Source organism: Sus scrofa, chromosome 1, assembly GCF_000003025.6.
Source record: "Sus scrofa isolate TJ Tabasco breed Duroc chromosome 1, Sscrofa11.1, whole genome shotgun sequence".
Taxonomy (NCBI): Eukaryota; Metazoa; Chordata; class Mammalia; order Artiodactyla; family Suidae; genus Sus; species Sus scrofa.
The window spans coordinates 147,986,464-148,013,142 of NC_010443.5; the positions used below are offsets into that span (position 1 = coordinate 147,986,464).

At 45.5% G+C, this 26,679-nt stretch overlaps 1 protein-coding gene across 1 annotated transcript in view; it reads left to right on the plus strand.

Moving 5' to 3' along the window:
- Positions 1,197 to 26,679, plus strand: part of ZNF516 (zinc finger protein 516) — a 113,129-nt gene continuing 87,646 nt past the window's right edge. Inside the window, 1 exon segment of the mRNA XM_021099077.1 lies at positions 1,197 to 1,313. The gene's annotated coding sequence lies outside the window, so the exon portion shown is untranslated.

The following is a 26,679-nucleotide window of genomic DNA, read 5'->3' on the forward strand; positions in this document are numbered from 1 at the left end:
GGGCATGCAGCATTCCAAATAGAGACCTTGCCTCCTCCGAGTGTTCTGTAAAGAACGGGCAAAAGAAGTGCTTTCGGATGCAAGTCGAAACCTGCAGAAGGGGAAGAAAAGGAGGGATGTGATTATGCTTCTCAGAGGTTGGGGGATCGAAATGTGTGGTTCCTTCCGTCTCGTTCCCACGCGGCAGGCGCGCCCTGAGCGCCTGGGGTCAGAGTGATGGATTCTACTCGTCACTCGCTAGGCGTATCGAGGTCCAGGATTGTTGAAACTGTTGTTAACTCTAGAAAAAGTGAAGGACAGCATGTACCTTCCAACTTCAAATTTTATTTTCTCACTGGAAGTTGATATTTAGGCCGTGGCAAATTATAGAATGTGACCTGCCCAGGGTCAGTGCAATTTTACTGCCCACCTACTTAAGAATGCGAAGCACTGGCAACGGCTCCCCGGCACAATGGGCACATTCACCGGCGGAGTGCGTCACGGGCCCCCCCACGTTTCCTCTGGGTTTAGTAGGGCACCAACTTCTCTAGGAATATTAGTAGTGCTCTGTGTGTGTGTGTGTGTGTGTGTGTGTGTGTGTAAGGGACCAAGGAGCAGCTCTGTTCAGTGCTGGAGTTGCTTTGCTGCTTCGCTCAGAGATGGATGCTGCTGCTGCAGGGAACGGGTTAAGGACACACGTGTACCCCCTCCTTCCCCGAGACCCCTGCAGGGGGATCCCTGGGAGGGATCCCGCGCCCGGGCCTCGTCCACGCACAGTGTGTCCGCCTGCAGGGCCGCACGGAGGTCATCCCGATAGTCCACTGGCCAACCCAGGAGACCTTCGTCCTCCCCCAGCAAGATCCTAACTCGGTTACAAGGTGGGGTCCAGCCCGCGTCGCCCGCCGGGCCATTTCCGCTCCCTAAATCCGAATACTACCCGATTCTGCCCCTCTCCTTCCCCAATCTCTGTGAGATCGCGGATTGAGGAATGGGCAGTAGGGGGAGGTGTCGCTGGATTAAATCATTCCTATTTCTGTTTCTCCCGCGGGTGCGGCGCTGGTCCCAGGGCGCCTGACGGGGGGAGGGGGGTAGTATTTACCTGCCCGCCCCGCGGCTTGGGCTGCGGCCTCTGGAGGCCCAGTTTACTGGGGGAGGGCTGTAGGCGGGGAGGGATGGGCGGAGAGGTGGGGGAGGACCCGGCCCGCGCCCCCGCCCCCCGGTGCCCGCCCCCCGCCCCCGTCATGTGGAGCGGACGTCACAAGCCTGCACTGTAACCCAAGAAGTGAAAGAGACGGGGACCCACGGCCCAACTTCGCACCGTAACAAAGGCGGGGGTCCGTGCGGGCCGGGGGAGGGGGTCTGGCCGGGGACGGATCGGGGGAATGGGTCTGGGGGGGTGGGGCAGGCAGGGCCCGGGGCTGCGTGGGGGCGGGAGAATGGGGGGCCTGGCCCGGGAGTGAGGGCCTGGTCTGGGAGTAGGGTCCTGACTGGGGCGGGGTCTGCTCGGGGCTGGGGCAGTGGGGACCCGGGAGGGGGTTAGCTGGAGTGGGGGATGAGGGCCGGGGCGGGAGTCTGAAGGGGGCGGGGGAGTGAGAGCTCCGACTGGGGTCTGCGGGGGTAGGGGGAGTGTGGGCCGGGACGGGGGTCTGTGGGGGCGGGGGAGTGGGGGCCGGGGCCCTGGGTGCGCGTGGCTGCGCGGACCGCGCTCCAGGCGCCGAGGCGCTGCCCAGGCCAGGTAATTGGTTTCTATTTTAAACTTCACTTTGTCCGGGCGGAGGTGGGGCGGTGGGAAAGGCGTGGCCCCTGCGCGATTACATAAGTGTTCATACCTGATTAGGTCCCAGGCCGGGGCCAGCGCGCGGATTTGGGCGCTAGCCGCCGGTGGGCACCGGCTCGGGCATCCTTGTGCGGGGTTGAGGCGCGTGGAGTTGCGTCCTGCCCGTGGGACCTGATGCTTGTCCGCCGTGGGACCCGCATGCAATCTGGGCTGGAGCTGGAAGCCCCGGGTGTCCGTGGCGGGGGGCCGAGCCTGTCGGCAGGGTCTATACTGTAACAAAGGGCAGGGCTGCGGGACCTTGGGCGGCGCAGAGCACTGACTTAAAGGAGAGTCACAAAAGTCTGAATTAAACGTGCAACCGGAAGGCATTTTCCCCCACGAACGTGCCCTTAGGTCTCAAATCTTGATTAAAGATGATTTAAACATTGAGGTGCTCGCACCCCGTGGCTATGTAATAAATACACTTAAAGGACTGCTGAGAGGCGATGGGAGGGTGGGTCTTCTCCCTACAGGATCTTCTCCAGATTATTTTTCACGCTGCCCTATTAATATGATTGGAGTATTTTGGTTTAGGAATGTAAGTGCTACTTTAAGGAACTAGGCATGCGTGCTATTTGGTAGGATCTTTCTCCTGCCCCTCAAAAAAGAGCTCATTTTATCATTTGTTTGTTCCTCCTTCATATTCTCTTGCATTCTTTGATTGCCGCGTCAAAATAGCTGTGTTACTTATATTTACACAGACTGGCCAGAATTAAATAGACCACATGCCACTGCCACACATGAATTGGAGCATTTTCCTCTCCGTGTAACATTGGAGGGTGTGGAGCTGGCCTTAGGAACCTGGGTCTGAGAGTTCAGCTCCTTGAGAAGGACAGACTTGGTTTCACAACAGCGACTCCTGAATTGTGCTGAATGGGCCTGGGGGTGCCCCCCCTCCAGCCACTCAAGTATTTTGGTAGTGGAATTAGAATTTTGATGTGTTAAGATATAAATATATTATGTCAAGTATTTTTCTAGTTTGTTAGTAGGGCTTTGTTTTGTTAAACTTGTTTGAATATACTGAAACAGCACATCAAAAAAAAAAAAAAAAATCCCAAAAGGTGTGCAGTAAAGCTATCTAAGAGGAATGAGAATGTCTCTAAAATGAAACAAAGTGGCCAGGAAGCATATTTGGTAGGTCCAGGAGTCAACAGTGGAAAGAGAGAGAGAGGAGTTTTGCTTAGTTTTGTTTCTGAAAGCTTTTGTTTGTCAGAGTAATCTTTCCAAATGGTTTAGGATACTGAAACATAACTCCATCAAGAACTTTAAGTTTTGGATGTGTTAAGTGGCATTAGTCACTGATGACCCGAGAATAGTTTACGTCGCCAGTGTTAATCCCATTGTTACTTGTATAAGACCTTTTAAGTTGACTAATTTAGAGATTAAAGTTTTCTTGGGACTCTGAAGTTCCACCTTTCTTTCTAAGATGTTGTTTTAGAGACCAATACAGAGTGGATAGAATGAGAGATGGTTTTAAAAACAGGTCGGTGCTAAAATCACCTTGTCTCCACTTCCATGAATTAAACTTTAACTTCATTTACCTTACTTGCTCCTTCGTGGGGATATTTGAGTCTCATAGGTGGAGCATTTGATGTGGAGATTAAGTTTAGCAACAGTTATGTGCAAAAGGAAAGGAGACTTCTTTAAAGAATAACTCAAACTGAGGTAAACTCTTCACAGATGGTTTTCAGCCTTACTAAATAGGGAAAAATGATAATGTGACATAGGAATTTAAGGAGAGTTTAGTCACGGACAGTTCTTGAAAAACCAGTGCTCTGTTTATTGGGTTGTTGTAGATTTTTATTTATTCATTTTCCAAGATACATATTGATCTTATTCATAATTTACCAGAAGGAGTCTTTTAAAAAGAATTTTGTGGGAGTGGCTGTAAGTCTGGCTGGAGATTGTGTTTAGAGTTTCAACTGCATTATACCTTAATGGCATAGAAATAGGAAACTGAAATGTAAGCTGATTACCTTCAGCAGGAAGGAGCTTGTTCAAGCGTGTGTACTTTCCTTTTATAATATGTTTGTTTTCAGTGTTCAAGACATGACACTATTTTGGTTTTTATTCCATTTTCAGCATTGGTGTTAATTATATAATTGAAAGTGCTATTTTGCTTATAATGTAACTAGATTCTAACTGAATAAAGCAGGAAGCAAATAACTTCTTCGTGGCTGTTGGGTGGCCACATTTAGCTGGCAGCATCTAACCTTTCTCAGTGATAGGCGTAGATTTAAGCAGAAGTCATAGAACTAATGGAAGAACACAGAAGAAAGTGAATGCAATTCTTAGATATCTGCGTTTTAAATATTTGAAGGTAGACGTAACATGCCTTCCTCAAAAGCAGACATCTTCCATGCTGTAAATGTTTAAACTCCACTTGGATGGAGTTTTCTGATACAGTCCATTCTTTCAAAATTGCATTTCTTTGCTGCTCTAACCCCTCCCCCTCAAAGGTTCTAGAGGCTGTGGGAAAAGTTTAATGAACTCGATTCTTCCTGAATGCAGTTGGGAGAATAGAGTGGGCCTGTGTGCTTCGTTGCCCTTGCTGTGTTCCTCTCACTGAGCTGACACTGACCACAGAACCAGCTCCCACATGTGGACCTGCCTCGGCTTGCTGGGCACTGGGCACCTTTGACCGTCTCCTCCAGAATCATTCATGTGTAATGTCTAAACAGGAAGAATTCATTGTGTCACTGTCTTTGCTCCCAGATCCATTAGTCTTTTGGTAGGAAAGCACATCTCATTTGGATGTGCATTTTTCAAGTGAATAACCCTGTCACGATGTGGGTTTGTTCTGAAGTCTGACTGAGGCAGGGGGTGTTTGGAGCACATCTCCTTGTGCAGCACAGACATAGAAAGCAGGATGGGGCTTCCAGGAGGCAGGTGTCAGTGTGGGGCGCAGGTATACGTCCCTGGGCTGCCATTCTGTCTGCCTTGGAGTTTGGGTACTGCTGCTATTCCACTCCTGTTCTGCAATGGCTTGGTGCTGACTGGTGGCGCTACCCTCTCTCCTGTCTTCTCCTTGGGGATATCACCCTCCCCCAACATTTTCCATCTGATGACCAGTAGTCTGTTGGGAGCAGCCTGTTAGGTTCGAACATGGCCACAAGAGTGACAGCATTGTTCGGATTCAAGCCTTGGCCTCCATCCTCTTTGGACCTAGGAACAAGTGAGTTTGGGGTGGGGAGGTGGGACATTGCTCTTGGATGGAGGGGTGACCTCGGCCCTGAGTGACTTGAGATTCCCCACCCCCCACCAGAGCAACAGGGTGTGACTTATGGGGGGGGCGTCCTCTTTATCATTGGACTCTAGCTATGAATACCTTAGAGTTTTCAGAAATATTGGCAAATTGTCACAAACCCTTTTTAAGGAAGGATTCACATCAAATGTTTTTTTTATTTTTTTATTTAAGATATAGTTGATTTACAGTGTTATGCCAGTTTCTGCTGGACAGCACCAAATGTTTATCGATGAAGAATTTATTTTAAAAATTAACCATATGGGAAGAATAAAGAAAACCTTTCTCTATAACTTTTTATTTTATTTTATTTTTTGTCTTTTTAGTGCTGCCCCCATGGCATATGGAGGTTCCCAGGCTAGGGGTTGAATTGGAGCTACAGCTGCCAGCCTACACCACAGCCACATCTTTGACCTACACTGCAGCTCACAGCAATGCTGGATCCTTAACCTACTCAGCAAAGCCAGGGATCAAACCCATGTCCTCATGGATGCTAGTCGGGTTCATTAGCCACTGAGCCACAATGGGAACTCCCCCTCCATAAATTTAAAATGTCTCATCCAGTTCTTTAAAAATCATCCTTATTTTCAAACTAATTTTCTTCATGAGAGGACTAGTTTAGGGTTATGACTTAAATAGCTAGAGGGAGGCACCATCTTTGCATCGTTTGTGTTTGAAATGTATACTATCCGTGAAGATAGAGCAAGTATATTTTAGATGGACTGGTAAAAATTAGCAGTTGCAACTGTCTGTTTTGTGTATTCTTTATTCCTTGCATCTGGCTACATGTGATTTGAACAGCTGAAGCTTTTCTTTCCAAAGCTAGAGCTGGCTGTCATATTTATGTCCAGAATGAAATGTTTTCCAGTGGCATACATTGGAATCGTAAAGAAGTATAATTTTGTGGCTTTCGACATTCATTAAAAGTCGTTTTCCAAAAAAGATCTGGCATTTGGGCTTCAATTCAAATGATACTGGAAATTATAAAGCAGGAGTAATTAGGAATGCAACTGTTTTTAGAACCCAAACGTGTAAATATGCGTAAAATGATGAGTAAAAACCCCACACCTGAGCAGAAAATAAATTTAAAAAGGAACATGAGGTTTAGGTACATTTTACTATGTATTTCAAAGATAAGTTCATTCCATTGATTTGCTTTCTTTTCCCCTCTGTTTTGTTGTTGTCGATGTTTTGAGGTTAGGAATTTAATCCGGTTGTTACTTATGAAAATTTACTTTGAAGGATACGTTTTCTCTGTGATTTGAAGTTCACATACCTCCTCGGTGACGTGTTGAATTTGGGATGAGATGTTAATGTTGATTATTTTCAAGGTGAAGGTAATCTGGTATTTTATTCCTTCAAAAGCAGGTAGGCTTGTCTCTCATGGCACCTCGAAGTGGTTGTTGTCAGCTTAGCCTTGCGACGCAGCCGTCCTGTTATTTTCTTGCTTGTTGAGGGGCATGGTGAGCGTAGGCTAACATGTGGTGTTGGCTTTTGGGACATAGTTGAAGGAGACTCTGGAAAGTCGAGGTTTTCTGGTAAAACTCGAATTTTTTTTCTTAGCCACTAAGAGTTTTAAAAAAACAACCCCTTTTTCAGCATTATTGGGCCTCACTTGAAAAGCCCTCTCCTCTTCAACTCCTGCCACGAGAAAGTAAAGGATATTTGTTCAGGAATTTTTGTCCTTTGTTTCAGAAAAGGGCAACATGTGTCTGTGTTTGCCATATGGCACTGTTTAACCTATCCTCCTTGGGCTTTCTCGGGCTGCATAAGGCATGGATTCGTCTTAGCATTCCAGAATGTTCTTTGAAAGTTAGGATAGTGAAGGATGCAGCGGAGTTGTGCCGCGAAAGCTGCTCCTGTCTTTAGCCGCTTCTCTCTCGTTCTGTTGATAATTAAGTGCTGTGAGCAAATAGCATTTTTTTCCGGAAATGATTTTTGTGGGAAATAGTTAGACGTTAAAATGTTGGCTGATTGTGTGAATTCGGGAAAACGCACAGCCCAGTGTGAGGAGTGAAAACTGCTGGTTGTAAATAGGCTGAAAGTTGGGCTGCTGAGGAAGGACGTTCACTGTTTACTTCCTGATGATTCTGGTGCCTTTAACCTAGAGCTAAATTATATGCGCTTTTTTTTTTCCCTTAAAGAAATAGCTATTTTTTAAAAGATGGATGAATGAGCCAATGAACAGATGGGTGATTTCTCTTCTATAGTTTCAACTTTCATGATGCTGTTCTGAAATTCTAGAGGCAGAATGGTGATGTTTTTACTTAAGAATTTGTCTTGTTTACTCACACATGTTATTTTGAACTTTTGGATAGATGTGTGTTTCATCACAAGGGTATCTTCTTATGTGCCACGTCTCGGGAATGTACTGATGTTAAAGCCTTTTAGAAGATTCTGCCTCAATTTTTAAGGTCCGGTGTGGCCATGGGCTTGCCCACCAGAGCTCACGTGTCTCCAGATACCCTCTCTGGCTGAATCTGTCTCATTAGCTTTAATCATACTGTTTCTCCTATTTTAAGGAAAGAAGTAGACACATTCATACTCATTCATGTGTGTTGATTGTAAAGCACATGTGGGCAGGCGTGGGTGGAAAGGTGGGGCCGGCACTGCCAGAGAATCTGAGCCGTGTCAACAGAGGCTGTTTTGGGTGACACATAATTTATACTGACGTCATCAGTGACCCGGGGAGATTTTTGTGCCAGTTTGAGAAAAATATCATCATTCACACTGATAATCAGAGTCTCACCAGATTTAGAGGCATCGTACTGAAGCTTCTGTCTGTAGCATGACCATTAGCATAATGGTGATAATTTGTTCCTTTGAGTAACACCCAGCATAATTTAAACTCGTGTTATTGTGATGACTCCAGCCCAGCCCAGGTGCTCAAGTGTCTTCCTTATTTCAAAAATGGCTTCTTGCTTTTCAGAACAACAGGCAGGAAGGATGATCTCATTCCTAAAACCAACTTAAAAAACATGACTCTGCGTAAATAACTGAATTCCTAATGTAAAAATACTTGCCATAGCAACGTAAACTTGGGACAGTTCTGTAGAGTCATGGGATTAGTGGTTTAGCGGCAGGATTAAAATTGGCCTCAGTAAATTACCCTGGTGACAGAAAAGCAGAATCTGTTAATGGTTTTACAGGAAGATTGGCTTATCAGTTATTTTCTAGGTTGATGAAAGATTATGGGCCGCTTAAAATGTGAACTTTAGAAAGAAAGGTTAATTTTCTAATAGCTGTATATTTTAAAAGTGTCTGTAGGGATTGGTTAAAAAAAGAAGTTACTGCTATTAGAATTTGGGGTTTTATGGGCATATGGGGCTTGTGTTTGTTTAGCTACCGATGTTCAGGGTAGGTTGAGAGTGTGCATTTCAGCCAGTCATCAACTTAGGGCTTCCCTGTGTCCATGGAAATAGTAGACCGTCTTGGAAAGTGCATTAGATCTGTGGGACCACAGAGGCACCATTTAGGTGCTTCCCAAGCTGCACTTTTGTGGCCCCAGCAGGTTAGGGTGGTTCATTGCTATAAGTATGGTTTTCATGTCTGTCAGGAATTTTATTTTATTTTATTTTTTTATTTTTTGCTTTTTAGGGCCGTACCCGTGGCATATAGAAGTTCTCAGGCTAGGTTTCAAATTGGAGCTACAGCAGCTGGCCTGTGCCATAGCCACAGCGACACCAGATCCAAGCCGCATCTGTGACCTACATACACCACAGCTCACGGCACCGCTGGACCCTTAACCCACTGAGCGAGGCCAGGGATCGAACCCGCAACCTTATGGTTCCTAGTCAGATTCGTTAACTACTGCGCCACAACGGGAACTCTGTTTTGTCAGGAATTTTATATTGATTCTACAGAATGAACATGAAGGGAAACATTTACTTTCATGGTTATTTACCTTTCTTTGTACGTTTATGTTGTTTCTGTTTGGACCTGTTTAAAAAGGCTAATATTGAGGGTTCTATGTATGTCATTGCCAGGCAATTTAGAGATGATTTAGGGATGAATCTTGGCATTTTACAGGTGCCGGAAGGATTGAATGAATCTTCCGAGGCCCCCACAGTGGAGCCAGGCTCAAACCCAGATTTCTCCATTCACAGTCCAGTCTCTTCCCAGTACACCGAGCTGAGTGCACAGAATAGAGTCAGGTCGCAGTCTGATTTCAGGATTCGCTCCTTGAGAAGGTGCAGGGCTGACGAAGCTCAGTGGAGTGGAGACCTGCAGGTGCTGGGCTAGTTAGGGCAGGAGGTGAGAGCCCCACTGCAGTTTCACATTGTGATGCTTCGATCTGTCCCCAGAGAGAAAGCAAAATGTTGACTACGTTTTTGCATCTCTGCACGGGGGTATGGTGTTAGTGTGAGGACTGGGTAGGCCATTCCACTGCAGCATCACAGAGCTAAGACCAGGAGGAAACGGGGACCTCCCATTGCCCATCATCCAAGACCCAGCAGCTGCTGGCACCCACTCCCAGTTCAGCATGTGCCCAGGGTACAGATTTTCTTGGGAAGCCCTGTGGTAACACCATACTAACATCACTTTTTAGAAGCAGGTAAATTTGGAAAGCAAAGCACCATTGTGGCACAGAAGGGGCCTAGAAGAAAAAAGCCACCAAAACATTGCAAAGGAAGGGAGCCAGAGACATTGGAGGGCCAAGACAGACTGCAGTTTCCCTTCGCTTCTGGTCTTGGGCGACAGCAAGGATGAAGCAAGTTGGTGGGTAGTGGGGCAGGTGCATGCTGGACTCTCAGTGTGATGGCACAGGTGCCCCAAGGCTTGGTTTGGACAGGGAGCTGCTGACCCCAGCAGGTCAGGGGGAGGCAGAGATGGGGACCAGAACAGGTGGGTACCTTCCGTTCCACGCATCCTTGGTGCAGGTGGGCAAAATAGCAATGAAGGGGAAGGATAGAGGGCCAAGCTGACTGAGGTGGGACCACACTCCCCTTTTCCCTCTCTGATGGCACCTCAGATGTGTGGCTACGCCAGCACCCAGGGGACCAGCTGCTGGGCCCTGCTCTGCTCCTGGATGTTGTCTGGACTCTGGCAGACCTATCCCCTCCACCTGCTCCTGTGAATTTAGGCGCTCAGCCAAGGTGCAGTGAATTTGTCTTCATTGTGCAAGCGCCACTTAGAAGACCCATCTCCTTTGCCTTCTCCATGTGGGCAGATATAACCTACGTTCTGGGTTTTCTTTTACGAGGAAAAATCAGCAAACGGAGACCCACATTTAGAATCTGGTTCCTCTTTCCTGCAGAAGAGAGTATGGAGTACTTTTTTTTCTTTCTTAAAAATTTTTTTATTGTAGTTGAGTTACAATGTTCTGTCAATATCTGCTGTACAGCAAAGTGACCCAGTCATTCATATGTTTATGTATAATATTCTACTATTACCTTCTACCATGTTCAATCACAAGAGATTGGATATGGTTCCCTGGGCTCTGCAGCAGGAGGACCTCATTGCTTATCTCTTCTCAATGTAACATTTTGCATTTACCAGCCCCGAACTCCCAGTCCTTCCCACTCCCTCCCCTTCTCCCTTGGCAACCACAAGTCTGTTCTCCATGTCTGTGAGTCTGTTTCTGTTCTGCAGATAGGTTCATCAGAGTACTTTTTCATTATTTACTGAAACCACGTCCTAATCAGTCTGCTACCTTTCTAGACATTGCTCAAGGTATTTAAGGACCAGTGTGGACTAAGGATTGAGGAGATTTATTTAATCGATGCAGGGGCAGCATCATGTGCCCTTGCCTGAGGGTTTTGGCAGGTTTGCTGGAGAATCTGGTGACTGGAATCTCATTCATTTTGTTGGTGGGAAGAGCTTGCTTCTTTATTCCCAACTCATTCCGTAAAGGGTATGAGGTGCTCTTGAGGTTGTCAGTTAAATATAGAGTAAAACAAAAAGTCGAGAGCAAAGACATGGAATAACAGGTTGTGACGAGGGGAGAACAGGATCCTGTCTCCAGATCTCTGTGTTCCTGTGGTACGTGTCCTGGAACCAAAACTCAGAAGCCGAGCTTTCTGACAGTGGAAACCAGGAGTGAAACTGGGCCATTTACATATCAGATTGATGAGAAAACTCACCAGTTCTCCTGTGGAGGAGAAGCCTTTTGTAGCCAGTAACCCTAGAGGAAGCTTCTCACCTTGATTTGTATATTGGCTGTTATACAAGCGATGTGTTTTCTGGTAGATATTCTTCAGCGATGCTCTCCAGGAGAACCTGCGGTGCTTTTCCAAAGGTGATTCCTCGGAGCTGCCCTGAGAACAAGAACACAGTACTTCACGTTGGCAGCTGTTTTTTGAATCACCATGATGTGTGATCTGTTACGGAGCATTGCAGTTTCCTGCTATATTAGAAGTTTAATTTTTGTTACTAATGACTTGCTGTAGACTTGAATCAAATTTGGTGATGCCTGGATAACCAGCCCCCCCAACAAATAGCTCCTGAGTGCTCTGTTCAGGCTCATTTCCTTCCCACAGAGATCCATTTCATGCCCCCTGTGAGCAAGGCTCCCTTATTCCGTGTGTGTTGTTTAGTATCTCTAACTGTTATGAGAGAGAAGTCGTTTTAGCCCTTGTCCCCCCAGGAGGACACCGAGACCCCCCCTAGTTAAGGAACTAGGGTTATCTCAATGGACTGTCTTCTGGGGAGTCACCCTGAGTTTGTGACCTTCCTTGTGCTTGTTGAAACCTAGAGATTTGTGTCCTGGTCTGAGCCATCTGGTGTTGTGTCACTGTGGACACTGCATCATGGAAGACCCGTGTCCCCCCTCCCAGCCCCCTCTTCCCTTTGTGGGTGACTGGGGTTACTGATGGATCCCTTGGACGAACTGAGAGCCAGTGGTCAGGGTCCCCTGAGTTGAAACTGTCTGTCTGAGCATTTTGGGAACACCTCCCCCCCACCCCCGGTGTAAGGCCATGCCTGCTCTGAAGACAAGTGCAGGTTTTGAGCAATCTGTCAAGAAAGAGGACTTTAGACGGTGCTCTGAGGATGTGAAGCAGGGAAACTCCTGCATCAGCGTTCAGCTCTCTGGCCAATGAGGGGGCTTGGCCCGCCCTGGGCTTGGTGACCCTGCTCTGAAGCCAGAGGGGCCAGAGCTCGGGAATGCCGGGGTCTGTGTTTGCAAAACTCTTGGGCAGGGAGGGGTTGGCAGACTCTTTCTGTAAAAGTAGAGATATTAAATATGTGGGACTTTTTAGGCCAGAACTTCTCTGTTGAGCTAATTCACTCTGCCTTGGAGCAGAGTTATCAAGCCGCAGGAGTTCCCATCGTGGCTCAGTGGTTAACGAATATGACTAGGAATGATGAGGTTTCGGGTTTGATCCCTGGCTTGCTCAGTGGGTCAAGGATCCGGCGTTGCCATGAGCTGTGGTGTAGGTCGCAGATGCTGGCTACAGCTCCAATTAGACCCCTTGCCTGGGAACCTCCATATGCCGAGGGTGCGGCCCTAGAAAAGACAAAAAGACCAAAAAAATAAAAAATAAAAATAATAAAGTCACTGCAGACAACACGGCGATGAGTAAGTAAGCATTATTTGTGGACACCGGAACTCGAATTTCATATAATTTCACATATCACAAAATATTATTCTTCCTCTGATTCCCCCCCCGCCAGCCACTTAAGAATGTAAAAACCATTCTCAACTCACAAGCTGCACAAAAACAGGTGGCGGGCTGGCTGGGTTTGGCCCTGGGGCCACAGCCTGCTGACCAGCACATGAGAACATTGCTGTCTGGTAAATATGATGCCTCGGTCATTTTAGATTTTCTAGTAACCCTGTGGAAAAAAGTTAAAGAAATGGCTAAGATTAATGTTAACAGTATGTTTCACTTAATCCAGTACATCCAAAATGTTACTTGAACACGTAAATGACATAAAAATTACCAGTGGCATAGCCTCTGCTCTTTATTTCACACTAAGTCTTTGAAATACTGTGTGCATTTTACACTTGGGGCTGAGCCCAGTGTGGACTTGCCCTCTTTGGCTACCGTGGAGGGTGGCGCAGCTGTGGGGCTGGTGATGCCCAGTGTCGGGAGCCCTGCGGTTGTCCAAGGCCCAGGGCTGAGGTTGCTCCGGGAATCCCCACTCCCCAAGTGTTCAGCTATTTTTTTTTTTTTTAGTGGCCGAACCTGGAACGTATGGAAGTTCCCAGGCCAGGGATCGAGGGATAGAGCCCAAGCCACAGCTGCAACCTAGGCTGCAGCTGCAGCTGCAGCAACTCGGGATCCTTAACCTACCACACAAGGCAGGGGGTCAAACCTGAGCCTCCCCAGTGACCTGAGCTGCTGCAGCAGAATCCTTAACCCACTGCACTACAGTGAGAACTTTAAGTTCAGCTGTTTTTAGCCAAGGACACTAAGGGGAGATATGATATCCTGGAAGCGTCTCCCTTGAATCCTAGCAGTTTATTTAATAAGGAAGAAAAGTTCTTTTTTTTTATCACTCTCAAGATCTGTGCTAGGAGCCAGTGGTGGGGCACTGGGCACTGAAGGGTGTGGCTGTGGGAGTCATCAGATGGCCAGGAGGCTGGTGCCTGACCTGCAGAGGGTCTGCTCTCTTTGAGCCCCCGGTAAATCCGCTTAGCATGCTGGGAGCCAGAAGCCATCCTGTCCAGGTATTGCCCCCTGGGTTCCCCGAAGCTGAGCCCCCATCTCTGCTTTAGCATCCAGTAACTCAGAGTGGTTCACCACTGGGGTTGCAGGTGTGGGAAGGAACTGTAGTGGGAAGATGCAGACCCAGGCTTTGAGTCCAGCATCCAGTAGTAGTGACATTTGGCCACTTCTGGAGCCTGTGTGCCTTTATTTGTTCATCTGTGAGAGGGGGTGAGATGCTGGCCTTTCCTGGGAGCCAGAAAAGGACGGTGTGCTGTTCATCTAAAAGAGAGGCAGCTGGAAAGCAGGCTAAATCACAGACAGAGGCCACTCACCAGAAAATTTCAGAAAACAGAAGGAAAGTTGTGGTGGTTCCAATTTATTCTCCGTCTCATATAGTCATAATTTCACATTCAGCAAAAAAGAGCGGTTTGCACATTTAGGAAAATCATCCGTTTATCTCATAGAGGAGGTGAGAATTGTGGTCTGATTGAATAGGTACATATTATTTCTATGGAGCATTTTAAGTCTTATACCAATTTTATCACATTGGCTACATTTTTTTTTTTTTTTGGTTAACTTCACAAAATAAAAAGCAAGTTTATAAAATACAGAAACAGTTAACTTTGCTTGCGGGCTTCAGGTATCCCTGAGTGAAAACCATGGGCAGAGTTAGTTGGTGATTTTGTGAAGTATTGTCATGGTAGGATGCCAGCAGAATGCCCTTTGTGTTGAGGAGCAGAATCCGTCTCTGAGATGATGGTTTTACAGATCCTCCCCCCACATTCTTCATGGATGAACTCGTTCCTGTCTCGTTTCTGCTCCCTGGTCCGAGAGATGTGAAATATAGTTGTTGGACGAGCGCTCAGTACACTCTGAGCTCAGTATGGAAGCTTGTGAAGGAGCTGATGTGGGGGGTTTTCACTTAGGAGGGCCATGTGGCTGGAAAGGCAAAAAGTCTTTTTCTCAGGATGGATCCGGAACCAATGTATTTCATCAGTCTTTTTAGAGTGGGTCATTTAAATATAATAATATTAAGAAGAAGGGACTAGCAGATGCAAATTGTTACACATAGGAAGGGTAAACCACAGGGTCCTCCTATAGAGTGTAGGGAGCTACATTGAGTGTCCATGATGGAAAAGAACATGAAAAAGAATATCTAGGGGTTCCTGTTGCGGCGCAGTGGAAACGAATCTGACTTTAATATCTATGAGGATGTGGGTTCGATCCCTGGCCTCACTTAGTGGGTTAAGGATCTGTGTTGCCATGAGCTGTGGTCTATGTTGCAGACATGGCTTGGATTCCACGTTGCTGTGGCTGTGGCGTAGACCGGCAGCTGTAGCTCCGATTCGACCCCTAGCCTGGGAACCTCCATGTGCCGCAAGTGCGGCCCTAAAAAGCAAAAAAAAAAAAAAAGCAAAAAGAAAAAAAGTAAGTCATCCATACTTCAATAATATTAAAAAAGATAATACTAATAAAAATGAAGATTCCGTCCCCCTGAGTGGGAACAGCAGTGGTTCAGAAAAGTTGTTTCTCAGAGGGAAGAATAAAGTAACTGAAAGCAAATGAACCTGCTCTAAGAGGGTGCTTCTTTTGAGGAGATGAGGGTTAAATACACTGTCTTGAGTTTTTGTTCTTTCACATCCACAGTGTTTTTGAGTGTGATTTGTGTTATTTCTCCTGTGCTGCTAGGAATTATAGCCAGAGACACAGAGGCCCTGCCCTGTAGGACTTGACAGTGGGCCATTTTGTGAGTGTTGGAGAGTGTGCTTGGGGGTAGCTTGGCAGCCAGCTGGAAGGGGATTTACAGGTATAAAATTGCAAGAGAATCACACTGTGTTGGTATATTTATTACCTCCCACAGGTAGGCAGAGCTAGTCTGTATCCCCAGGTGTCTCAGGACTGGTGTTCCATTGGGTTATTCTATTTTGTCATGCTTTCCGGCGGGGGAGGGCACCCAGTTAAATTGCTTCCTCATCCTGGGGCTGGTCCTGCCCTTCGGCACGATGCTGTGACTTACCTGCTATTCTTGCCCATAAATCCACGATCGGGTCAGCAAGTTTATTATTTAGACTGAAGGTCAAGTTTCATATCTTGCCCTGTCAATCACTGAAATGCTTCTTTGGAGAGTTGAAAGGTGTTGAAACAGACTAGAATTCTGTTTAGTTTGAATTGGTTGTGGAAGCTCGGTATTAGTGTTCAGGAAACTTATCAGCCTTTTATTATTATTATTATTACTATTAAGTAAGATCGACCAGCGTTAAGGTGGAGTAACAAAGTCCAAATTGACATTGTTCAGCTGTGATAAAAAGTGCTGTTTATCTTTTTCTGTTTCACTGGCTCAGCAAAACAGTGCTTTGGACCTGTACACGTTTAGGGGAAGGGATATTTCCACTTCAAGGAGAAATTGTCAGTGTGAAGATGACCATTTTTCAGCATATGGACCTGAAATTCTTTGGAGAGTTTTGCAAATTCACAGACGTCTCAACGAGTTGCATTTCATAAGTAAGCCCTTATCTAGGAAATGATTGAAGACCCCCGAGCTGGTCACCCCACACTGGCCGCACATCTGGGGGGCTCAAGAGGCTTAGGCCATTCCTACCCAGTCATGGGAAATTTATAGGTGTTCATTTACCTCAGGATCTGCTAGTCAGATGGGACTTGAGTATCATAATAAATCCAAGAGTTCTGATTAAAACATCCCTTTCTTAGACAAACCATGGCTGGTTTAGGAGGTTAGTGGAAAACAGACACCGGTCTTACATATAATCACTTGGGGCGGAATTTCTTTCCCATTCCCTTGAAAGTCACTTTGTTTAATTCACTTTAATAAGATGTCTGAAGTTGGAGCTACACCTATGAGCTCTGTCCTGTTTTTAATTGAGGGGAATTGCCGTTGCTGAGCCCCAGCAGGTTCCTTTCTGGTTACCCTGTAACTTTATTTCTTCTGGACAGTCCCATTTGCTGGCAGTGAGTGGGTCAGAATGTCATTATTACAGGGAATATAAAGCTACACATTTTAATTATTGGACCAGAATTAAACATGGCCAGTTGGTGCTCAGGGTCTTTTTTTTTTTTTTTTAAATATTCTTTTTAGCCTGCTGATGGGCACTTTTTATCGTATAAAATTTTTATCCAGATAGTGTATTTGGAATAGTCTTATTGATTTGTACCTTGATAAAGATTGAAATAGTAAACCAGTTTAGATGATACTGTTATTATAATTTGCACTGTATTTCTCTCACATAAGGAGGTAGTACTTTGCTTTGAAGACAGTTTCAAAAATAAGTTACATAGAAGTTCACAACATTGTAGGGAGACACAGCCCTTTTCTGTTGGGGGTGAGTGGTGTGGAATTCATGGCAGATAACATATTAATTGATTTTCAACTACATATTTGAGCAGTTGAGTTACAGCCAAATACTTAGGGTAGCATTCGCCTCGCCTAAATTAAACTATTTCTTTCCAGATAATTATATAAAATGCATATTTCGTAGACTGCAAAGACTCTGTCATCTTTGCCATCAAGATATTTACAATCCAAAGAGGAAATTGCATTTTGAGAAAAAAGAAATATGTGAGACATTTCACAATGTGGGTGTAATTTTATTTTATGCAAGCCACTATTTATTGAGTGCCTTTTAGATGCCAATCATTGTATTAGGCATTTAAATACATTATCGTCATGAATGTACTTAGATTTTTAATATACATATATAAACATTAATTTTAAAATTCAAAAAGAACCATGTTATGTGAGTTTTCCTGCAACTAATTTTTTTTTTTTTTTTTAAGCATAACCTCACAACTTACTCTTTAGGGGACGTGTGGAGTGCAGATGTTTGCAGACTCCTGCTGTGATTTCCCAGTGCTTAGTACCCAGTGTGGCCCCTTGTGACCCATGTTGCAGAATTTGGCTGTGAGCACCCAGTGGGCGGGGCCAGCTGGATATTGCCCTGGAAGCTGCACTGTCCCATGGGGGAGGGACATTTGTGTTGCTACCAGTTTCCTAGTGTGCAGTGAACCTCTCTGATGCACAGTTTTGTGCATGAGGAATATCTCTTTGGGCTCAGTTCCCTGAGATGGAATTTTTGCAGATAGGGGCATTTTTATTGATACATATTGCTGAATTTCCCCATAGGATAGCAAAATGTCATTTTATACCCCCCTGCAGCAGTCAGGGACCTGTGGTTCTCTCTTTGTCAGATTGCCTTTCAGTCTTGGGCAACTTGTTAGGAAAAATACCTCATTCTATTTTAAAAGTTTAAAGCCACTTGAGCATTTCTTAACATTGGTTGACTGTTTTATTTCTCCTGTGAACCACCTGTTCAGTTTCTTGGTCAAGTTTTCCACTGAGTTGTTCATGATTTATTGCTTTGTAAGAACATTTTGTTTATTAGGACAATAGCTTTATGCTTTGTTGTTGCAAATAACTTTTTGTTTGTCTCTTTTATATTTTTCACTTTTTGTGAGTTCTTTTTGCTCCAGAAACATTCAAAGAGCCTTCATCTAGGTTGTTTCTCAAAGGGTGTGTGACCATAGCTGATTTTTCACATTTGAGTGGGTGAAGTGAGTTTAATAGTTCTTTTGATTTCCTAAGCTGATTATTGTTCTGGTTACTTCTCCTGTCGATTCCTGGAAAAATTTTGGACATTTTAATTTTATTAGAAATTCAGTAATTTTTCCATGTTATCACAATTATTAACAGAGTTTTGGAAAACATTACATTCTTTAAATTTTCCTTCTTTTAGTGATCAGCAGACCTAATTTCCTCCGACCACTGCCTTATTTATTCACTTATTTATTTACTAGGCCAGCTTGTCATTTTTCTCTTTCATTGGGGTTAACAAAGGGCTACTTATTGGTTTTATTTAGTTTTACTTTTCTTTTCCTGATCTATGGCTACTTCAGATTTAAGGGTTTTAATTCTCTTTTTGTGTTACTTTCTGAATATTTCGCTTGTATATTTTCTTTATCTTTAATGATTGCAGCTGATTCTACCTTCAGCTTTCCATGTGACCCATACATTTTGACACAGAGGAGTTTCAGGAGCGTTTTGCAATTGCCCTGTGCCCCAGGACTTGTTACAGAGAGTATAAAATTTTCCAAATGGATGAAATTTGTGAGCGTTTTTTTGCTTTCACTTGTTAAGTTTTGGTATCATAGCACTACGTTCTAGAGCTCGTGAGGTCTGTGCTGTTTCTAATTTCTGGAACCGTTAGAGCCCATCTTTGTGGTCAGCATGGGGCCACCTTATGTTCTGTGGTCAGTTTACCAAAGTGGCTGGTATGGAGTTTGGTACTTACATACTAGATAAACCCTACTTTTGAATTCAAGTCTTCTGCTATTGTTTTTACCTTTTTTAGTCTGCCAGGTTTAAGAAGATTTGTGAATTCTCTTAGGTTCATTTTCTCTCTTTTGATCTTGCCGTGTATTCACTGGGGTGTTTGCTTTATGTATTTTGTTCTGTGTTATTTGACTTAAAGATGTAGGACACTGTTATTCTTTGTGATTTCTTTTTTCCACTCTTAATAGCTATGGTATGATTTTCCTGCAATTGGATGCCTTTTTCAAACCATAAACTAAAATTTTAGTGATATTTTTATTTTCACTGTTGCTTTTGTTTGCATTTGGGGGGCCTGTTTTATCTGCAAAAAACGTGTCCAGCTTTTCTGAGCTCCTTCGTTTTGGGTGTCTTTGTATTGGGCAAATAAATTTAGTTTTTAACTCTGTTATTGAATCTTTTGTAATAAATAAGTTTATTCAGTTTGTAGTTTGACTGAAACCTATTTATTAGGTTATCTTTCCTAATTAAAAAATTGTCTTTGTCTTGTTTTATGCATTCTTTTTTGTTTTAATTTTCTGTGTATTGGTTGATGAGTTGGTCCTTGATCCTTGAGATCAGAAGGTAGATAGACAACCCAGTGTTTTCAGTTCTACTAGTAGTTTTATTTATAACTTTTGCTTAAACCTCTGTTTCTCAATTTATCAACTTCAGTAACAATATAATTTGACTTCCTCTTTGGGAAGGATGAAGAAATGAGTGCTTCTGTTACCTCCTCCCTTTCCTCATCTCTCCCCCTCTCCCCACACAGAATCCTAATTCCTTTTTTGGATGTTGTTTTAGTCTGCTGCTGTTTGCTTATTATTTTTACATTGTATATAATGTATTGCAAGAAACATAACTACATGTTTATGTGTAGAGCATGGTTATCTAGATTTGATTCTGTTTACATTGGGTTTGGTCATCCATCACCAGGTTCTTTTCACTTATTGTTTTACTCCTCAGTTCTGTGAGTCATCTTTTGTCTGGTTTGCTTCCCTTTCGAAGGAGATGAAGGGATGGTGCTGATGAGGACTGGAGTCCTTGCAGGAGATGGTCCTCTGAGCAGGAGAGGGTGCTGGAGGGGGACTAGTGGTGGGTGATGGTCAGAGCCCAGGAGATCCTTGAGGTGTGGGTGGGTGTGTGCATCTGTTCACATGCGTGTACGTGTGTGAGGGTAGCAGGCTTTCTAAGAGGTCGTTAGGGGCAGTTCTGGGCTCTGTCCACAGAGCAGCGGGGCGTTCCCAGGGTTCTCACCAGTGACGAACGAGGTGATGAGTTCTGGGTGACCACTCAGGGGTCTGCAGTGAGGGGCTCACCAGCAGAGGGACTGAAGAGGGGGTATTTAGGGAAGGTTGTGCTTGGGACCAGATCTGTCGCCTTGAGACTGGAGAAGAGGGGCCAGAGTGTGAAGCTGGAGGGTGGGGTCCTGGAGACATGCTGATGTATGTGGTGGAAGGAGGCTTGGTGTGGACATGGGGAGTGTGGGGCCCGGGGGGCCTGGTCTGACCCCAGGAGAGGCTGTACCAAGATAGGATGTGGTTCAGGGTCCTGAGAGCTGCGGAGTCTCCTGCGTGGGGCTGGGGTCTCCTGTTGCACCAAATGTTCTGGGAAGAGGCCTGACTGCCCCTGCGTGGAATGTTTCCTTGGCGGTGGCCTGAGCCTCCCCAGGCCCAGAAACTCTTGGTGTTTCCCCTCCACACACCTGCCCCCTGCCCATGGAAATGGGCAGATTAGGTCCACTTGGTCCAAAGCACTCACACCACACATGGACACGGAAATGACTAGAGAAGTGCAGTGGCAGATCCGAGGCCACACGTCCTGTTGCAGAGAAGGGGTTGAGGCCCAGGAAAGCCCCCTGCAAGGGGCTGCTTCCCTCTCCTTCCGGGGGTCTTGCTGCCTAGCCTTCCCACGTGTCCCACCCGGTGGTGACAAGAGTTCAGGTTGAGGATTCGGTGCATGTCACAGCCTCTGAGCACATGATCCATTGTGCATACTTGTAAAATTCATCTTTAAAGGTTCTTAATAGCAACAGTTTGTCATTTTTTGTGGCCAACAGATTGGTGAGGAATCCTGTAGGTCCTACCTTTGATGTGGGTAGAATAAAACATCTGAAAATTGTCCTTTAATTAATCAGCTTACAGAAATAATTTTTAAGAAAAGTCCTTAGGAAGGGGAAAGGAATATTGAAGGAATTAAAAAAATCAGGTTTATTGACCTTTACGGAAACATCATCAAGGGCAGGGTAAGCCTTGCAATATGTAGGATTTTTATACTATCATAGATAAGAAGTTCCCAGTGTGCATTGTCAGAACTTCAGTGCTTTTGGCTAAGGATGGCTGTAAAATATTTGTAACAAAAAATGAAGTGGATTGAGATTCTCAGGGTAAACCAGAGAGCACAGAATAGGAGGATTTGTATGGAATTTTCAGGCAGGAGGAAGTGGGACATTCCAGAGCTGGTTTATAAAAAGGCTCCTTGGAGCAGAGCACCACAGTGTCAGTTCAGAGCTGCATCTAAAATAACTTGAACTTGGAACTCCTCAAACAGTGAGTGCAAAAAGAGTCACTCTGCTGAAGTGTATTTGTGTTGGCTAGAAATATACCCGTTATGGACCTCTTCTTTATATATTCAAATTGGAATTGTTTTCTTAAAACTTTTGATTTGCTGCAAAACTAAGTTAAAACTGGGGGGTGGGGGGTGGGAAGGACACTCTTCTTTCTCACTTTTTGGCCTGGGGAGAACTCAGCAGAGAGCATGAAGAGTAACAGGGAATTCGGGCAGGCCGTTCCAAATTTGGCCCATGAAAATTGGCTGCTTCATCTGGAAAAAAAATTTTTTAAACAGTTGACAGAGTCTAATGATGACCTCTGACATCTGATCTTAATTTGGAATAATACTGTTTCAAGAGCAACATATTATATGTAATTTTAACAGTTGATCTTTGGCTTTATGATGCTGTTAAATATTATTCATTTATATTTTGTGTTGTGAATTTTAAGCAGTGTTAAATTAGCAGTATTAAATGAACAATATTAAAGTAACAGTAGTAAACCATTTTAAATGATTTTAACCATTTAAAACCTACATTTTTTTGTTTTGTATTTTTTTTATTGTGGTGAAATATATATAATGTAAAATTTGCCATCTTAATGATTTAAAACAAATTTTTTTTTTTGGTCTTTTTGGGGCCATACCTGCGGCATATGGAGGTTCCCAGGCTGGGAGTCTAATCAGAGCTGTAGCTGCTGGCCTGCGCCACAGCCATAGCAACATCAGATCCGAGCCACGTCTGCGACCTACACCACAGCTCACGGCAACACCTGACCCTTAACCCACTGAGTGAGGCCAGGGATCTAACCTGCAACCTCATGGTTCCTTGGCAGATTTGTTTCTGCTGTGCCACGACGGGAACGCCAACAAATTTTTTTGACTGAGTCTGCAGCATGCAAAATTCCTAGGCCAAGGATCAAACTTGTGCTGTAGTAGTTTTAATGCTGGGTCCTTAACTCTCTGAGCTACCAGGGAACTCCAGCAATTTAAAAATGTGCCGTTTAGTGCCTACAGTGGGGTTTAATTAATGCATATTAGTTGAGAGGAACATAAGGCAACTACATGTGGTTTTTCTGAGTACAGTGGGACTTAATCTTTCAGATTCCAGGGCTTGAGAAGAAAAGAAGATAAAAATAAAAAATGAAGTCTCTGTTAATCCCAACATTAAAATTATATTTTAAAAAATATTTATTCTCGGGAGAGCGTAGTGAGCAAAATCCTTTTTATCTGAAAAGGGAATCTCCTCCCTTGGCCCAACCCAGTAATTTTATTTAATTTCTTCTTACATTGAAAGCAAGCACTTCTTACCCTAAATGCAGTAGTGGAAACTATTACTGGGTGTTTGGTTATTTCAGTGTAGAAGGGAAAATATGTAACGTGAAATCATGAGAGCTTTCTTTTAACTTGTCCACACTCTACAATACATACATTCATAGATCTGCACTAAAACTTATTTTTAAAAAGCCCTCTAAATAGAAAGATATAATGAGTGTAGCTTTCTTAGCAATATAAAAACAGGACAGCAAATCCTTAATAATAATAAGTTTGGGTGTAATTTAGGGCTGGTGACCTCACTGGGCTGCACAGTTTACTAATTTTACATTTTTCTGGGAGAAGGCAAAATACTTGCTCCCAGTGGAGGGAACTGTAGCACAGGTTGCTCGACAACATCAGTTATTTCTGTTCAGGCGGACAGAGCTAAACATGGGGAAAAACTATAACTTCATTCAAGAGAAACTGTTCAAGAGTGAACTTCAAATGCCTTTAACTCTGGTGTTGACACCTGAGCGTTCTCTCTCAGCGCTCCTCTTTAGCAGGTTATACTTCGGTGGTCCCGGGTCTTTCGTGATTGGAGAGGCATAGAAAATGCGAGGGGTGGTCAATGCAGTCTGTACCCCTGGGTACAGGACGAAACTGGGTAATTAACGGGGAAGGCTGGATCCACTGTTTCCATTTATTCCCCTCGCATGAGAGTTGGTGTTGCAGTGTGATGGGTTTTCTCCTTAAGGGAACGTGGGTCTGTCCCCAGTCATGACACTGAAGAACACCATCAGCATCCTGATTTCAGATAAATGAACCCATTTTGTGAAAATGGGAAGCTTGATTGCCCACTTCTTGACCTTTCTGGTCCATCAGAGCAAGTCTCACTTTTGCCTTGTCACAGGTGCCCCAGGAGACCTCCTCCTCCAGGTGCCTGTCGGTGTGTCTGAAAGGGGCACGGAGCTGTCTGTGCGCAGATGGGCTGGGCTGGGCTGCGTTCAAGGCTGTACAGAGTTCCTCACCATGCTCCCTTGTTCTCCAGGCTCAAGTTTGGAATAGGCTACGGTTCCTCTTGGGAAGGCTGTCCAGTGGGACAGAGAGGGCTAGAAAGGACCTGGTAGTGGCCGCCTTGCATTTATTACTTTAGACTTTTCATGCAGCTGCCTCGAGGGGCTGTGATGCATGTGGTTCTCTTCTCCGTGGAACTGCATTTATCTGGTAACAGAAAAATCAGGAATTGAATGTACTTAACAGTTTGAACATGTCTGCAAATGCAGGAAATTACTAAACTTCTGCTTTGAAAACCAGGCTGCCCATACAGTTGCAAAAGATTTTTGAGGCTCAGACTATAAATTGATTTTGACGGGTCATGTCTTTCTCAAGATCACGGTTAGAGCCTGGACAAGGACTTGGTATCACATCCCTGGCCAGTGGCCTCTCCTGCAGCCCCTGGGGGATCCAGGTGTTTAGAACCCAGCTGGGACAGGGAGATCTGGCAGGAGACGTCAGCTTTCACCCAAGGGCCTTTCAGCCCTTTGTTCTCTGAGCCAGAGAATGGGGACCAGCTGTCCTTACATTGCTCCGGCTGAGGTCCAGGCGATGGGACCTTGTGTGGTTGATGGCAAACTCCATTTCCCAGACCCAAGGCCTCAGTCTCAGCCACCAGTGGACCCTTAACCAGCCTCTGTTTTAGTTTCTCCTTGGAAATCCACACCCTGCCCTGTCAGCTGCTGCCTCATGTTTGCTGTGGGGTCCACTGGACGGACCCTGCAGGTCCCTGGTTCTCTTCCCGAGGCCATGGGATTTTGTGGTTTCCTCTGTCCTTGGGAGTCTGACTTAAGGCCATCCTTGTAGTGAAGGTCTCATCACGTTGGCCTCTTTGTCCCCTTGTCCCATGCCCCCGTCCCTCCCCTCCCCTGCCCCGGGGCCCCAGGACCTCTTCTGCCTTCCTGCCACTGCCCATCTGTCACCTCCATGCCCATGTGTCCCCCGGCCCAGCCCAGACCATCAGGTCTCCTGCATGAGGGCCACTGTCCACAGATTTATGCCAGGGCCACCTTGTCAACTCCATTTCCCCAGATCTGGGCACATGCCCCAAAGTCCCCTCCGCCCTGCAGGTCTGTGGCAAGGCCCTCCTTCCTGGCATCTGCTGGAGCTCCTCCTCCACTTGTGAGTCTTCTCTTTTCCTTTCCCTTGAACCGACCCTGTGCTGCGGCCCCACCTCCTCCTCCGCTTGCATTGGGCGCGTAGATCTGATCTAACTGCGGCGGAGTCCTCCTGCAGTTCATCACACTGCCTAGGGCTGTGGGACCAGGCAGGTCCTGAGGGGACAGTGGACAGGAGACCGGGTGGTCTGGGCCAGATGGGGAGACGTGGGCATGGAGGTGACAGATGGGCACTGGAGGGAAGCTGACAGAAGGAATGTCCCAGGGTGACACATCTGCTTGTTTTGTCACTGCCCAGCCAGCAGAGGCAACCACACAAGAGGTGCATGATGCCCGCTTTTCAGCAGGACCCTGATGGAAATTAATGTATTAATGTCACACATAAAGAATGTGAAGGAGCTTAAATTAATATTCACTCCCCAGGGACCTTGGCAATTTCCAACAAGGCTTCGAGGAGTCACAGGGGATGTGGAAAGTCGGAGGAGCAGTAGTTGGAAGCATTGGGCAGTTTTTAATCTAAAGAGGCTTTGAGCTTGTGAAGCTTGACTCTGGGGAGCAAGAAGAGTGTGGGCAAAAGCCAGGTCTCTGCAGGTCCTCTTCCCTGTTCAGGCTCAGGTGCTTTTAGCTCTAGAAATTTCTCCCCACCTCACACTCCCTTGGCCTTCACCCTCCACCCTTCATCTTCTTCTGCAATCTTAATTTCCAAGGTGGTCTCTTCAATAGAAAGATGTGGAACTCCACCCCCTGCTTCTCCCCTGGCCTCCCTGCCTGGCCAGCCCTCGCCCAGCCGTGTCTGTGCTGTGTGACATTAGCAGTGTGCTTGCTCTCTCTGTGCCCTCCTTCCTTATTTGAGATCATGACTGTAATTACTTTGCAGGGGAGATGGGTTGATAGGTGGAATATGGGTTTAGCTCAGGCCTGCCACCTGTCCACCGCTGTTGCCTGTCCATGTGAGTGGCAGCCTCCTGGAGCGGGGTTCAGGTGACCTCAGGGTGACCAAGGAGGAAAGCCACGAGGACCCTCACCTTGCACCAGGGAGGCAGGTCCATGTGTGGTTGCCTGGACCACACCAGGGATGCTCACATCTTCTTTTGTTTTGAGGGACCTGTGCCTGGCACCTCTCACATGCTGGCTTTCTCTTTTCTTTCTCTGCAATTTTATTTCATTCATTCTTTTTTTTTTTTTTTTTTTTTTGCAGGTAAACATTTTATTTAAATGAGGCAGTTTTTGTGAATGCATACACTCTATTAAAATGTTTTAGTTTTAATGAGGGATTAAATGGTGTTCTGCACAGCATGCAGTCATTTTATTTTAAACTTTGGAATGATTCTAGATGTGCAGAAAGTTGCAACAATAGTTCGCAGCCCCTTCACCCAGCTCCCTGATGCAACATCTTAAATCACCTGGTGCTTTGCTCAGGCCTGTGGGAACAGCGTCCTTCTGACAGACTCGGCCCTGTTGGGATTGATGGGTCCTGGGAGTGTCCTTTTTCTGCCCCAGCCAGAGTCCCACACTGTGTCTGCAGTTACTTTTCCCCAGTCCCCTCCAAGCTGTGATGCTTCCTTGGTCCTCCTTCCTGTCTTTGGGCCTCGGCACTTTTGAGGAGGACCAGTCAGGTGTCCTGTGGTTTGTGCCTCTGCTTGGGTTTCTCTGCTCTTTCCTCCCCATTGGGCCTGGGCTGAGGGTTTGAGGAGACCAGAGCGGAAGGTACTTATCATTTCTCATCAGGGGTTAGTTTTTTATAAGAG